The sequence below is a fragment of the Coturnix japonica genome, chromosome 1 (assembly GCF_054131305.1).
Source record: "Coturnix japonica strain WE chromosome 1, WE-NBRP24, whole genome shotgun sequence".
In the NCBI taxonomy this organism is placed as follows: Eukaryota; Metazoa; Chordata; class Aves; order Galliformes; family Phasianidae; genus Coturnix; species Coturnix japonica.
In genome coordinates this window covers 102,108,299-102,120,427 of record NC_140663.1, presented here as the reverse complement: position 1 = coordinate 102,120,427, position 12,129 = coordinate 102,108,299, and the positions used below count along the sequence as shown (strand labels likewise).

At 38.7% G+C, this 12,129-nt stretch overlaps 1 long non-coding RNA gene across 4 annotated transcripts in view; it reads right to left on the bottom strand.

Moving 5' to 3' along the window:
- Nucleotides 1-11,224, bottom strand: part of LOC146762617 (uncharacterized) — a 66,443-nt gene extending 55,219 nt beyond the window's left edge. The window contains exon 1 of one of the 4 annotated variants that reach the window (XR_014946637.1): nucleotides 10,507-11,224. This is a non-coding gene — a long non-coding RNA (uncharacterized LOC146762617). The remainder of the gene's footprint in view (nucleotides 1-10,506) is intronic. The other 3 variants (XR_014946636.1, XR_014946638.1, XR_014946634.1) reach the window with 3 other exon arrangements.
- Nucleotides 11,225-12,129: the final 905 nt, after the last annotated feature.

Genomic DNA, 12,129 nt, shown 5'->3' with positions numbered 1-12,129 from the left:
AAGACCCAGTCAGCATGGATTTATCAAAGGCAGATCCTGTTTGAATAACCTTTTCTCTTTCTATAAGAAGAGGACCTGCTTGGTGGACAAGGAAAACATTGGATAAAGCTTATTTGGACTTTAGCAAAACATCTGACACTGTTTACCATGGCATTCTCCTGGAGAAGCTGGCTGCTCATGGCTTAGACAGATGTACTGTTCACTGCATAGAAAAACTGGATGGATGACCAGGCCAAAAGGGCCATTGTAAATGGAGTTAAGTCCAGTTGGCCACCAGTCACAAGTAATCTCCCTCAGGGCTCAGTACTACAGCCAGTTTGGTTAAACATTCTTATTAATAACCTTGATGAAAAAATCAACTGCTTCCTCAGTAATTTTGCAGTTGACACCAAGTTGGGAAGGAGTGTTGATCTGCTTGAGGGTATGAAGACTTTTCAGAGGGATCTGGATGGGCTGGATTGATGGACCACATCCAATTGCATGGCATTCAATAAGACTAAATGCCTTATAGCAAGGTGGGTGTTGGTCTCTTTTCTCAGGTGATAGGCGATAGGATGTAAGTAAGTAGCTTCAATTTGCACCAGAGGAGATTTAGACTAGACATCAGGAAGAATTTCTTCATGGAAGGGGTGGTAAGGCATTGAAATATGCTGTCCAGGGAAGCAGTGAAGTCCACATTTCTGAAGGTATTTACAAGATGCATGCATGTGGCACTTAGAGATGTGTCATTCATATGGTTGTGGTGATGAGATAATAGCTCATATAAAAGTGGAATACAGTATGATGCATCTCTACTTTTTCTTTTTCTTTTTCTTTTTCTTTTTCTTTTTCTTTTTCTTTTTCTTTTTCTTTTTCTTTTTCTTTTTCTTTTTCTTTTTCTTTTTCTTTTTCTTTTTCTTTTTCTTTTTCTCTTTCTTTTTTTTTTTTTCTGTCTTCTGGCCTTCTTCTGTAAGAAACAGCAATGTGAAAATCACAGAAAATAGCCACAGAAAGGTGGACAAGGCTTCATTATAAATTGTTTCTGAAAAGTTAACTCTACATCAAGGACTGTATACATGGAGTCAAAGGGTTTACACAAACAACAATGATTGTATTTAATGGATTTTGTGTTTGAGTTACAAACTGAAAAAGTTTCTGACGTAGTTTCATTTTCAATATATGATTTTAAGCAAATGAAATAGATGTGATTTTTAACTTAAACGCAACAGAAGTAAGGCATTTCATTTTTTGGAGTGGATGTTCCTACATTCCAAATAATGGTTTCCTACTATTTCACATTTATTTTCACTCTGTGTAATTATACATGAAGTGATATCATATCTTTCAAGAACATTTTTTGTTTGCATGTATTGTAGAGTATGCTTGGCAATGAATAATCTGTTGATTATTAAAAAAAAGTATCCCAACTGTAAGTGGGTAATTCTAGAGACATAATCCAAGCACACAAAATCTTGATTGGATTTTATCTTTGATTAACTTGATTTTTCCTGACACAATTTCATTTATTTCCTTGTAAAACTTTTCATGAATGCACAGGAGGGGAAATTCCAAGCTTCTCAGTGTGCTTTTATAAAATACACAGGCAACTGAAAGTGCAAATTTGCAGATGTACTTCATAAACTGAATAACAAATGCAGTGGTAACCTTGATATGCAAGATTTCTTGTCACTTTGATGTGTGCCTTTGACACATCAAGATCTGCCCCTCATGTCTATAATTTATTTACCTATTCATTTATCTGTTTGCATTTTAAATTTCTAAATTCTCCAAGTGAAAACATTGATACTGTGATACATTTGGGAGCACTAGTGTGTCTGGGGTATCCATATCCTACTCCTAAATGCTCACTGTATAAAAATTTCTGTAGTCTTTTTCCTCCAGATTATTTGGCACTCCTTGTAGTTTTTTCCTCTTTTTTTCTCTCCCTCTGACCTGTCCTCTGCTCATTATATAGATGGCTAAATGAAGGCAGAAATGTTTAAAAACAGTTACATCTCCATGGTGATTACAATAAACAAACAAACAAAAAACAGCCGGCCCAACAATGTCTCATTTGCATTCCAGGATTCCTATGTAAATGTTTTAATTCTTCCTGTGATGTAGGTTTCAGTCAGGGTTGTCTGCTTGTGTGTTTTCCTAACACATATACAACTTTCCTGGTATAAAATACTTAACACTATTGCTTCAAAAGACATTACATATGAACATGTAATATTTGTTAGTCACATAAAGTAGACTTTAACTAGCTTCCATTTTCCCAAATACTTTCATGTTAAAACAGTATTCAGCTGCTTTGTAACCTGACAGCACAAGACTGAAAATCTATTTCCTTAGAAGACTGAGGTAGCAGCAGACACAATTTCTCCCTGGCATCTGTCACCTAAGATGGTTTTACCTGAGAGGAAAAAAAAACAGGAAGAGGAAAGACTTTAACTATCTCTGTGTTTTGTGTTCTCTATCAGCAATGTGAACAAGGGCCTCAGTGCTCTAACCTAACAGGTTGCTGTCTTTCATTTTTCTATTTTGCTTATGTTTTGTTAATGAGGAACTGCCCCAGAAGGATAGACCATGCATCCAAAACTGAGAGCAAATGGCCCAGTCGTGAAGGCGGGATGCTGGATAATCAAATAACATGGACTCTTCAGGCTAGTCATTGAAAATTAAATTAAAATTGTGTAAGTCAAAACAATTTTGGATGAGATCTGAGAGCAGAAACAAAATAAAAGTTACTCCAGATCTAATCATTAGTGCTCTCATGTTATCCCTATAATTTCCAGTCAAAATATAGTACTTAACATCACATCTACATCAGGAAAGAGTGAAAACAGAATCTGATAATGTGAAATGCAGTAGAGGTGACCAGTCCACTTTAGTCCAGAGAGCTCTACTTTGTCATTGGTGAGTTGCTTGTGACACATTATAAAAGAGCTGAGAGCGCACAGTGTTAACACAGTAAACAAGCTTGTCATTTCTTGAGGAAACCAGATCACTAAAAACCTTCATCTGTTATGCAGTCCACCGATAAGGAAGCCTGTCACACTGCTCTTCACTGCTGACTGTCATTTCACTCTATTTACATTTGAATTTCAATCCTGACTTGATGTTTTGAAGTCTGCAAAGAGCACGGGGAGAGGTCAGAGAGATGCGCACTTCAGATACTTACAAGGTTACTGCATGATCAGAAGAGAGGACTTGAATTAAGTTTTGCTCAGTTTAGGAGTAAAAGTTAAGCTAAAGCTTGCCCAAATAAATGAGAAATGAATTTAAATATATATGAATTTATGTGCAAATATGTATGTAATGTGCTTTTTGTTTCCTTGAAGGACTTACTTCTACTACAATTCGAACTTCACTGCTAAACTTAGATTATTTATAAAAGAATATATTCATGGTTTAGAAATGCTTTAAAATACCCACATTAAAGTTTTAAATCTGTAGTAGTAATTCGTATCTGTTTATTCCACTTTGTTTTATCTGCTTGTCAGGATTTAATTTCTATTTTAGCCAAATGAAAAAACAGCCAAGTTTCTGCTATAGCAATGAGGGTGAATAGGTGAATTGCAAGGGAATAAATGGGTGAGTGCACATATATTCAACCTGCCACAATGCAATTTAATTCAGGGTATCTGAAGTGCACAGCTGAAGGCATAGGTTACCCAAGTGCCAACTGTTGGACACAAGCATATGTGGGAGCTACCAGTGCAGGCCCTGATAGTGATACAGAATCAAAAGGTTAGAGTTCTTGGTTTGGAGGGGCACTTGCTGTAGAATTGAAACAGAAATATGCGATAGATTTAAATGAATAGAAAGTGCATCCCAAGAATGGAGAGGCAAAGGATCACAGTATAGGTTTTTCTTTTATACATGTCCAAAGTCGTGCATCAGTAATCTGTTAAAGAAATCGGGTATAGAGAGAACTTATGTTAGGTAAATCATTGCATGGTCTGAATCCTGTAATCCACAGATGCTGATGGTGCTATGAGTGTGAGTTCAAGTAGAACTACCAGGGCCAAGTGAGTGTCTGGCAGCAGTGCAGGGGGATATGGCTGTCAAGAGCTTATTAGAAGAGGAATAGTAACTTAATTTAGCTGTATAAAGTGTGCAAATACCACTGTCTACTGCAAGAGTCCACTTGTAACCCAGTAATTATGGGCAATTTTTGCAGAGTCTACCACACACAGATTGGTCTTCAAGAGCTGCTCGATGTAATGGCAGGGTATGGGCTATCTAGCATGCACTGAAGGACAGCACTTACTATTTTCTAACAGTTCTCTTGTTAATTAAGAAAGTGCAGTAAAAGAAGACTAACTACTCAGACATACTCTTTAAGCTCAGGGAATCTTCCAAAATATGCTCAGCATGGTTATCAATTACTTTCTAAAAAGTTAGTTCTGTGTCACACTAAGTTGTCATATGTTTAACTGGCATATATTTTAGCTTGTCTTTAGTTACTCTGATGGGCTACTTTCCATGCTGCTGTGGATAGCTATTGAAGTGCAGAGCAGAATCAGCAGATGCACAGTCTTGCTGTCCCCATTCTTTTTTGGGCTTGGCTATCGCTCCAGCTCCACTCTCACATCTGACCTGGAAAAAGTGATGAAAGTTGAAAGACAGAAAACTCACGTGTTTTCAGGACAGAAAACTTGTCCTGTTAAGACAGATGCTGGTTGTCAGTCCCCAAGCTAGTTCAATAGGGAAACCTATTTCCTGGAATGGTATTCAGGATCCATTCATATCAGAAGTATATCTCTCTAATATAATACCAGCTAAGGCAGACATGAAAAAAGGGATGTGTGTAGTAGGGCAATATTATTGTAGTATTGTTTGAGTTGGAAGGGACTCTTTCTTAAAGACCATTTAGTCCCACTCCCCTGCAATGAACAGGGACACCTACAGCACAATCAGGTTGCCCAGAGCCCTGTCCAGCCTGATCCTGAATTTCTTCAGGGATGGGGCATCCACCACCTCTCTGGGCAGTCTGTGCTGGTGCTAAACCACCCATATTTTAAAACACTTCTTCCTTTCATCCAGTTTAAATCTCTCTAAATTTTAGTTTGAAAGTATTTTCCCTTGCCCTATCACAACACACCCTGCTCAAGAGTTCGTCTCCTTCTTTCTTACAGTCCCACCCCTCCCCCCCCACCTTTTGATACAGAAAGGCTGCTCTCAGGTCTCCTTGGACCCTTCTCCAAGCTGAACAGCCCCAGCTCTCTCAGCCTGATTTCATAGGGGAGGCATTCCATCCCTTGGATCATTTTTGTGGACCTCCTCTGGAAATGTTTCAACAGGTCAACATCTCTCATGTTCTGAGGACTCCCTGTCTGGACACAGTACTCCTGTTGAGATCTCACCAGCATAGAGCAGAAGTGCAGATTCACCTCCCTCAACCTGCTGGCCAAGATCTGTCTTTGCTGTTACATGCCATTGTATGCTATCAGCTTGTTCAAATATGCCTGGACATTCTGACAACGATCATCACACACAGAACAACTGTGTAACCTCGTGGCATGCCAGTACATCCTCATTCAAGCTCCTATAGTCATCATGGCTAGCTGGCGCACATTCCATCTTCATATTCCAAGTTTAAGTTTGCCAGTCAAACAGGAGCAGAACAAAAGCATCACATACCTGGCTTCTGATTCTAGCTGATGAAATGAACACCACCTGTAAGTCAATCCCATGCCTGACTGGTGTGCTCTGATTATTAGTTACACTTAATCTCACCTACAAATCGTTCAGAAAACCCCAGTAAAACACTAAAATAAATGATGGCCATCTTAATGACAACAGTCAGAATATATGTATACCAAACTCAAAGTTAGCTTGAAAAAGCTGGAGAATAATATGCACATACTAAAAGGGAGCCATTCAATACCCCATTGTCCTGGTTTTGGCTGAGATAGAAGATGGTACAGTGCTGTGTTTTGGATTTAGGAGGAGAATTACATTGATAATACACCAACGTGCTGAGCAGTTCTTGCACACACTAAAGGACCACTCAGCCTCTTACATTTGTGTGCGAGGGTGCACAAGGAACTGAGAAAGGACAGGGCACATACAGATGACCCCAAAAGGATGCCCCATACCATATGCCATGCTCTGCAATGAAACTGGGGGAGTTGGAATTGACCCAGGAGGCTGTTGTTGCTTGGGGACTGGCTAGGCATCAATCAGCTGGTGGTCAGTAATTCTATTGTACATCACTTATTTTTATGTCTTCTTTGTTTCCCCTTTTCTTTCCTACTGAACTGCCTATCACAACCCATTACTTTTATTTTCCTCCCCATTTCCCTCCCCCATCCCATTGCAGGGGGACTAAGCAAACAGCTATGTGGTGCTGAGCTGCCTGCTGGGCTAAATCACAGTCTGTGGAAAGTGGTGCTAGATAAACAGGAGTGTTGTGGTTTTGTGATTTTTGTTGTCGGTATTCCACATCAAAACATCATGCAGAACAGTGGCAGTTAAAGAATTAGCATCCTGGTTCTGTGTTACCACCATTTTGGGCATTTTGGGTTTCCAGATGGGAGGGGAGGCATCCCTGGAGGACTTTGCACAAAGGGGAAGCGAGGTGGGACTGTGGACTGGACCCCAGCCGCTCTCTGCCTCTGGTCTTCTCAGCTCACCATGGAGAAAAGCGGGTGCTTCCCTCACACTGTTGTGGTTTGTCTCCTACTTTGGGTACTCTCGTCTCTCTCGTTTTGTTTGATTTGGTTACACATAGTAAATTACCGTTCCTCCTCAGATTGTTACCATTGTGTTTTCTCTTTGTTGGAACAATCTACTGGCTCTCTGCCCTTCCCTCTCTCTCCAAGAGTGTGGTCCGGGGCAGGTCGGGTCATGGACAAAGCACCTTCCTTCCTCCTGTGTTGAGTGGCGCTGAAGTGGAAGCATTCAGTGCCTGCTTCTGGTGTCCAGATCATATGGAAGTACTGGAGTCAGGCTATTCTGAGTCTCCCTGTGAGTGAATGTGGATGACGGCTTAGTTCTTCAGCTTGCCCTGCCTTCTTATTCAGCCCTTCCTTTCTGCTGGTCTGCTGTTGGTTAGGTGCCCTTTCTAACACCTCTTCTCTTGTCTGTTTGTTTGTTTTGCTTTGTTTTTTTCTCTGAAAGGTGGGTAGGTTATTGCTTGTTATGAATCTTGTCAGTCTTACAAATAAATTAGTTTCTAGCATTTTAACAACATCCTGGCGGCAGGTCAGGTACAGATACTGGAATATCTGTTGAGCTGATCAGAGGGAAAGGAGATGGATGCAAGGTGATGGCTTCAGGGTGAGGTTTCTCTGACAAACCATTTTTTTGTGTGTTCATCAACAACAGTATGGAAATTTCTTATTCGCAATCTAGCTTGTCTTCCTTGAAAGCCTACATTCTATTCATTTACTTCAAATAAAACATCCAGAAAATAGATAACATTTTCTAGTGTTGTCTAATTACAGAGATAATCCTGGACATTTTATCCACCCTCTGCCCTAGAACATAGAATTTGCACTGACAAAATGCCATTGTTTTCAGTGTACTTCTTCATGATTTGCATGGAGTTAAAGTCAGATGCTTCTACCATGTCACACCAAAGACTAGTTTTAGGCCTTGATTAAAAATATTACAGCTGTCTTGATTAGAGTTTATAGCATTCACCTCCCTCTAAGTATGTGTTTTCACCATTTTCCAGAGCTGTCTCTTGCTAAGTAAGCATTCTGTTTTGCTCACTAGAGACTATAAGGTATTACAGAAAGCTATGGCATTTATAGTTGCACTTCAATTATAAAACACTGTTTACTTCCAAATTTCCCTTCTTCCTTCCCTCTCCTCTCCAGTATACACAGTAATGAGCTGAATGGTCTCTCTTTCTCTTGCATGTATGGCATCAATCAGCACTTGCAAAGGATAGTGTATCCTTGGCTCTACTTGATTGAGATCTGCAGCTTCACATTTACATAATTAATATACACATCCATATTTAATCTGTGCAGATGAAGACAAAGTCATGACTGCTTAAATAGCAAACAGGTTGGCAAACTTCCAGTAGAGGCAAAAAGCTGTGCTATCATGCTCTCCTCTGTGTGAAATCACAACTATTTAGCCAGTGCTATGACGTGTACTGAACCCCCACTTTTCAGGTGGGACAGAGAGACACAGATTAGTAAGGCTACCATCAGATACTCCCTACTCTCATGGTGGTCTAATTACTGGAATAAGCATTTGTTTCACTTTCTTCCTCCTTTCATCTGTGTTTCTTCTTGAATGGAAGCAAAAACTGTTGGAAGTTTGTTGCACCATCGGGGCCTTTTTAGATTTCTGTATTGATTTGTGCAGACATACCATACAATAGAAACTGCAGGGATGAGTGAAAGCAGCACTATGGTATTCTTGCAACAGGAACCAAGAGAGACTGGATTCCAGATATGCCAGAACTTGCATTATACAGTGATATGTTTTCAGTAGATGTGAATACAGAGCTTCTTAACCTTCTGTATCTTACAGAGATGCCTTCATTCAGCTCCCACATACTCTCTATGAGTCGGTAGGTTCCCAGTTCAGTGAAATATATTCAAGTAAGGTGAATTTAGGTCTAAGACATAAACAGGGATGGTCAGAAAATAATTCTCCTTTGTGAAAATAAAATGAAAACTTGACCTCTCTCTCTCTATATATATATATATAGAGAGAGAGAGAGAGGTCACTTTTACGTGCATATATATATATATATATATATATATATATACACACATATATAAAGAAAAAAATGTATATATAGTTCTATATATCTATGTATACATATATATGTGCATATTTGTCTAAAGCAGGTGTAAGATCTCCTGACATTTTTTAATTAGAAGTTGACAAATGGCTGCCAATTGCAGAATAGTCCACTGTGACTGGAGAATTCATTCCAGCAACAGAAGACCTTGGTGTCCTACCTTCTCCCACATCCCAGTGGGGATCTGGGTCAATAGAAGCAGCTACAAGTAATCACTATTAATTTTGTGCCAGATATGGTCCCCAGAGAAACCTCGTGCTTCTTGGCAGCCATGAACTTAATAGAAAGTAGGTATAATCAATATATCCTACAATAGATATAATAAGAAAAATATGTATGTAATATGTATTTAATAAGAAACACTTTTGAATGGGCTATGTGCAAGGTTAATAGGCTGAGTAAGAATGAATGAGGCCTACTTTTTTTTACTTACATCTAGGTACTGGGAAAAGCCAGCCAGTATACAGAAGAGCATTTTCACAGTTTATATTCCCCTTGGCTGTTTAAGGAGAAAAAACCGCTTAGTGACATTACATGTGAAAAATTCTGTACATATGCATCCTAACAAACTTAACTCTATGAAAAAACAAAAAAAGATAAGGGAGAGTGTATTTCCACAAAACTTCAGCTATCCTTTGTTCCTGAAATCTAAAGATAACAGGATTCCTCAGGAAGAGATACTAACTAGAGAAAAAGGATTTCTGTTTTTTAGCTATATATAGTTAGAGCATTTCTTGTCTTTCTCTGCTTTCTTACCTGTTATTTCCAGTCCAGTGTTTGAAAGCTTGTCATTAAGATTAGAACAAAATGTTCTTTGTTTTATCATTAAACATTTCTACTGTTAGGTCTCTCAAAAGCAACAAATTTATCTCATACTACAATCACAAGTTTGCGTATTTCCAGGAAATGGTGTTTCTGGATAAAAGTGTAAAGGACCTGTTCTTTAGGGTGTGTTTCTGGGAATTTTTCCAACAAACTGTCAAAGGCTGGTGAGTGAACTGGCGTTGTGCAGAATTTTTTTTCATGAAGATGCTCCACCCAACAGATAAAACTCAACAGCAGAAAACTGAGGAGTGGTATTCTCTGACTCTACAGAAATATCTTACCAAGATTTTGACTGTTCCAAGATGCATAGTCTCTCAAAACAGAAATTCTGTAATAGGCATGTTTGAAATGAAAATTAACAACAACACAACACCTTCTCGGAAATTGCCTGTGATTTCCAGTGAGGAATACTTCAGGAGACCACATAATTGAGTTGTTAGAACTATGTGGCCTTTAAAAATTCTTTCAGGGGAGCTGCAGTGCTACAGATCTATTCTGTAGGGAGGATGAGGCATTGGATGAAAGAGTGTGAGGACTAATACTATTTGAAGAATTTTTCCACAATTTTATGTCACCATCACTACATAAGGGTTAGCTACTGTGTCTCCACAAATGTGCTGTCAAGTAGTGAAGATAATGATGATTAACTATCCACTTCAGAAAAGTGATTTTCTCCTTTCCAGAGACAGTTGAAATTACTTGATTAAAAAAAAAAAGAAAATAAAAGGAGGGGGGAGGAGGTTGGGAAGAGGATTATGCAAAAAAAAGGTACAACAAGAACAAACTTAACACCTCAAGAACTCCTATAGAACTCACTTGTATCTGTTAATAATGCAACTGCATTGTGGAAATGACATTAAATAATACAATTGAATTAGATTTAAACATAATTACCAAGAATTGGGGATGTGAAACAAAGTTACCTGAACTCTTCTTCCAGCAGAAGTTCACTGGAGATCTGTATTTACATCAACTCAGATGAAGAAAGTTCGTTGTTCAAAGGTGTGGAGTCTGTCCACCAGAAAGTGCATTCTTAGCAGAATAATCATATCCAGGCTGGGACAAGAGCTCTTCTCTATTGTTATGTTAATGGAAATCATAACAAGGCATGCAGTGATCTAAGATTCTTCCTTTCAGGTAGGCTAAGTATAACTGTCATTTCAACTCACTTTATTTTATCCTTAAAATATGTAATTAATAGAATTTTTATGGATGTACAATTAATACTTTCAGCAAACCAGAGTCAGCCAGAAACAAACAGCTTTTTCTCTCCTAAAGGATACATCTGAGCTTACCGTAGAACTGGCTTTTTCACCCCGAAGAGATTTTTTGAAGGAATGTGGTGTTTTCCGTGGGACAGATGATACAGGGTAGAACAGGATCTTTGTCCTGCTGCTCAGAAACAGATGAATTGTATTTTGCTCCCCCAGATGGTAAGAAGAGCCAGAAAGAAGCTGTTCCCTGTTTTCTGTCAGTCTTAAAACCACAAACTTCTCTCTTACATTACAACACCAATATTCTGCATACATTTCTCCATACATGTATTTCATTCACAGTAACAAAGAAAGCTGTATTCAAAAGTCTAATTTAGGTGTATTTCTTAATCTGCTAGGATATGGTGGAATGATATTGGTTATATTCCTATTTGATGTAAAATTCATGGAAAGTGATAGTTTTGTAGCATTCTCTCAGATCACATCTGTTGAAGTCTCTTGCTTTCTACAGTCAAGTTCCTTCTGTTCAGCCCTTGTCTAAGAGTGATACTTGAATGACATATAGTAAAGTAAAAGGGCTGCTTGCTCATACATTCTCTTCAGAGTCAAACAGAAGTAAAACAGTTCTAACTGAGAGACCAGAGTAATTAGATAGATTCACCCCAGCCCCCAGACAATTAGCAACATGGATTAAAGTTTCATTTCCACTTGGCTGAGAGCCTGGGCCATAATCTGACAGGCTCAATAGGGCTGTATTTAGTCAGCAGATTGGTAAAAAAGACTGAAGAAGAACACTGAAGAAGCACACAAAAAAGTATTAACTAGTCAATGCCTATAAGCTGTTGAACTCAGCACTAAATATTCAGTACCTGAGATAATGAGATACAACCCTACACTGAGAGTCTGCCATGCAATGGGAGATATTCTGGAGATTAAGTACTAGTTATAATTTTGTCTTATTATTCAGACTGTAAGGTCTTTAGGGCAGAGAACACATCTATCTGTATTCTCAGAAGCAGCATGTATATTTATGCTGCTATCTAAGTACCTCAGAGTAATGATAATGTCAAGTTGTATTTCTATTGAGCCTTTAACTTGGTTGAGGATCAGGACATCTGAGTGAACAAGGTCCCAAAACACAGCTCTATCATGACCTCTCCAGGCTGAAGGATGCAGTTTCTTTCATCTGTACCTTCTCACCAACACATAGTTTAAAATGAAGTGTCATTGACAAGTGATTTTGCTCTGAAAAATGACATTACAGAAGTGGCTCCTTGGGGTTTGATGTTAATTCTACCTCAGTGAACATCCTTTCAGATTGCTCAGTGCATA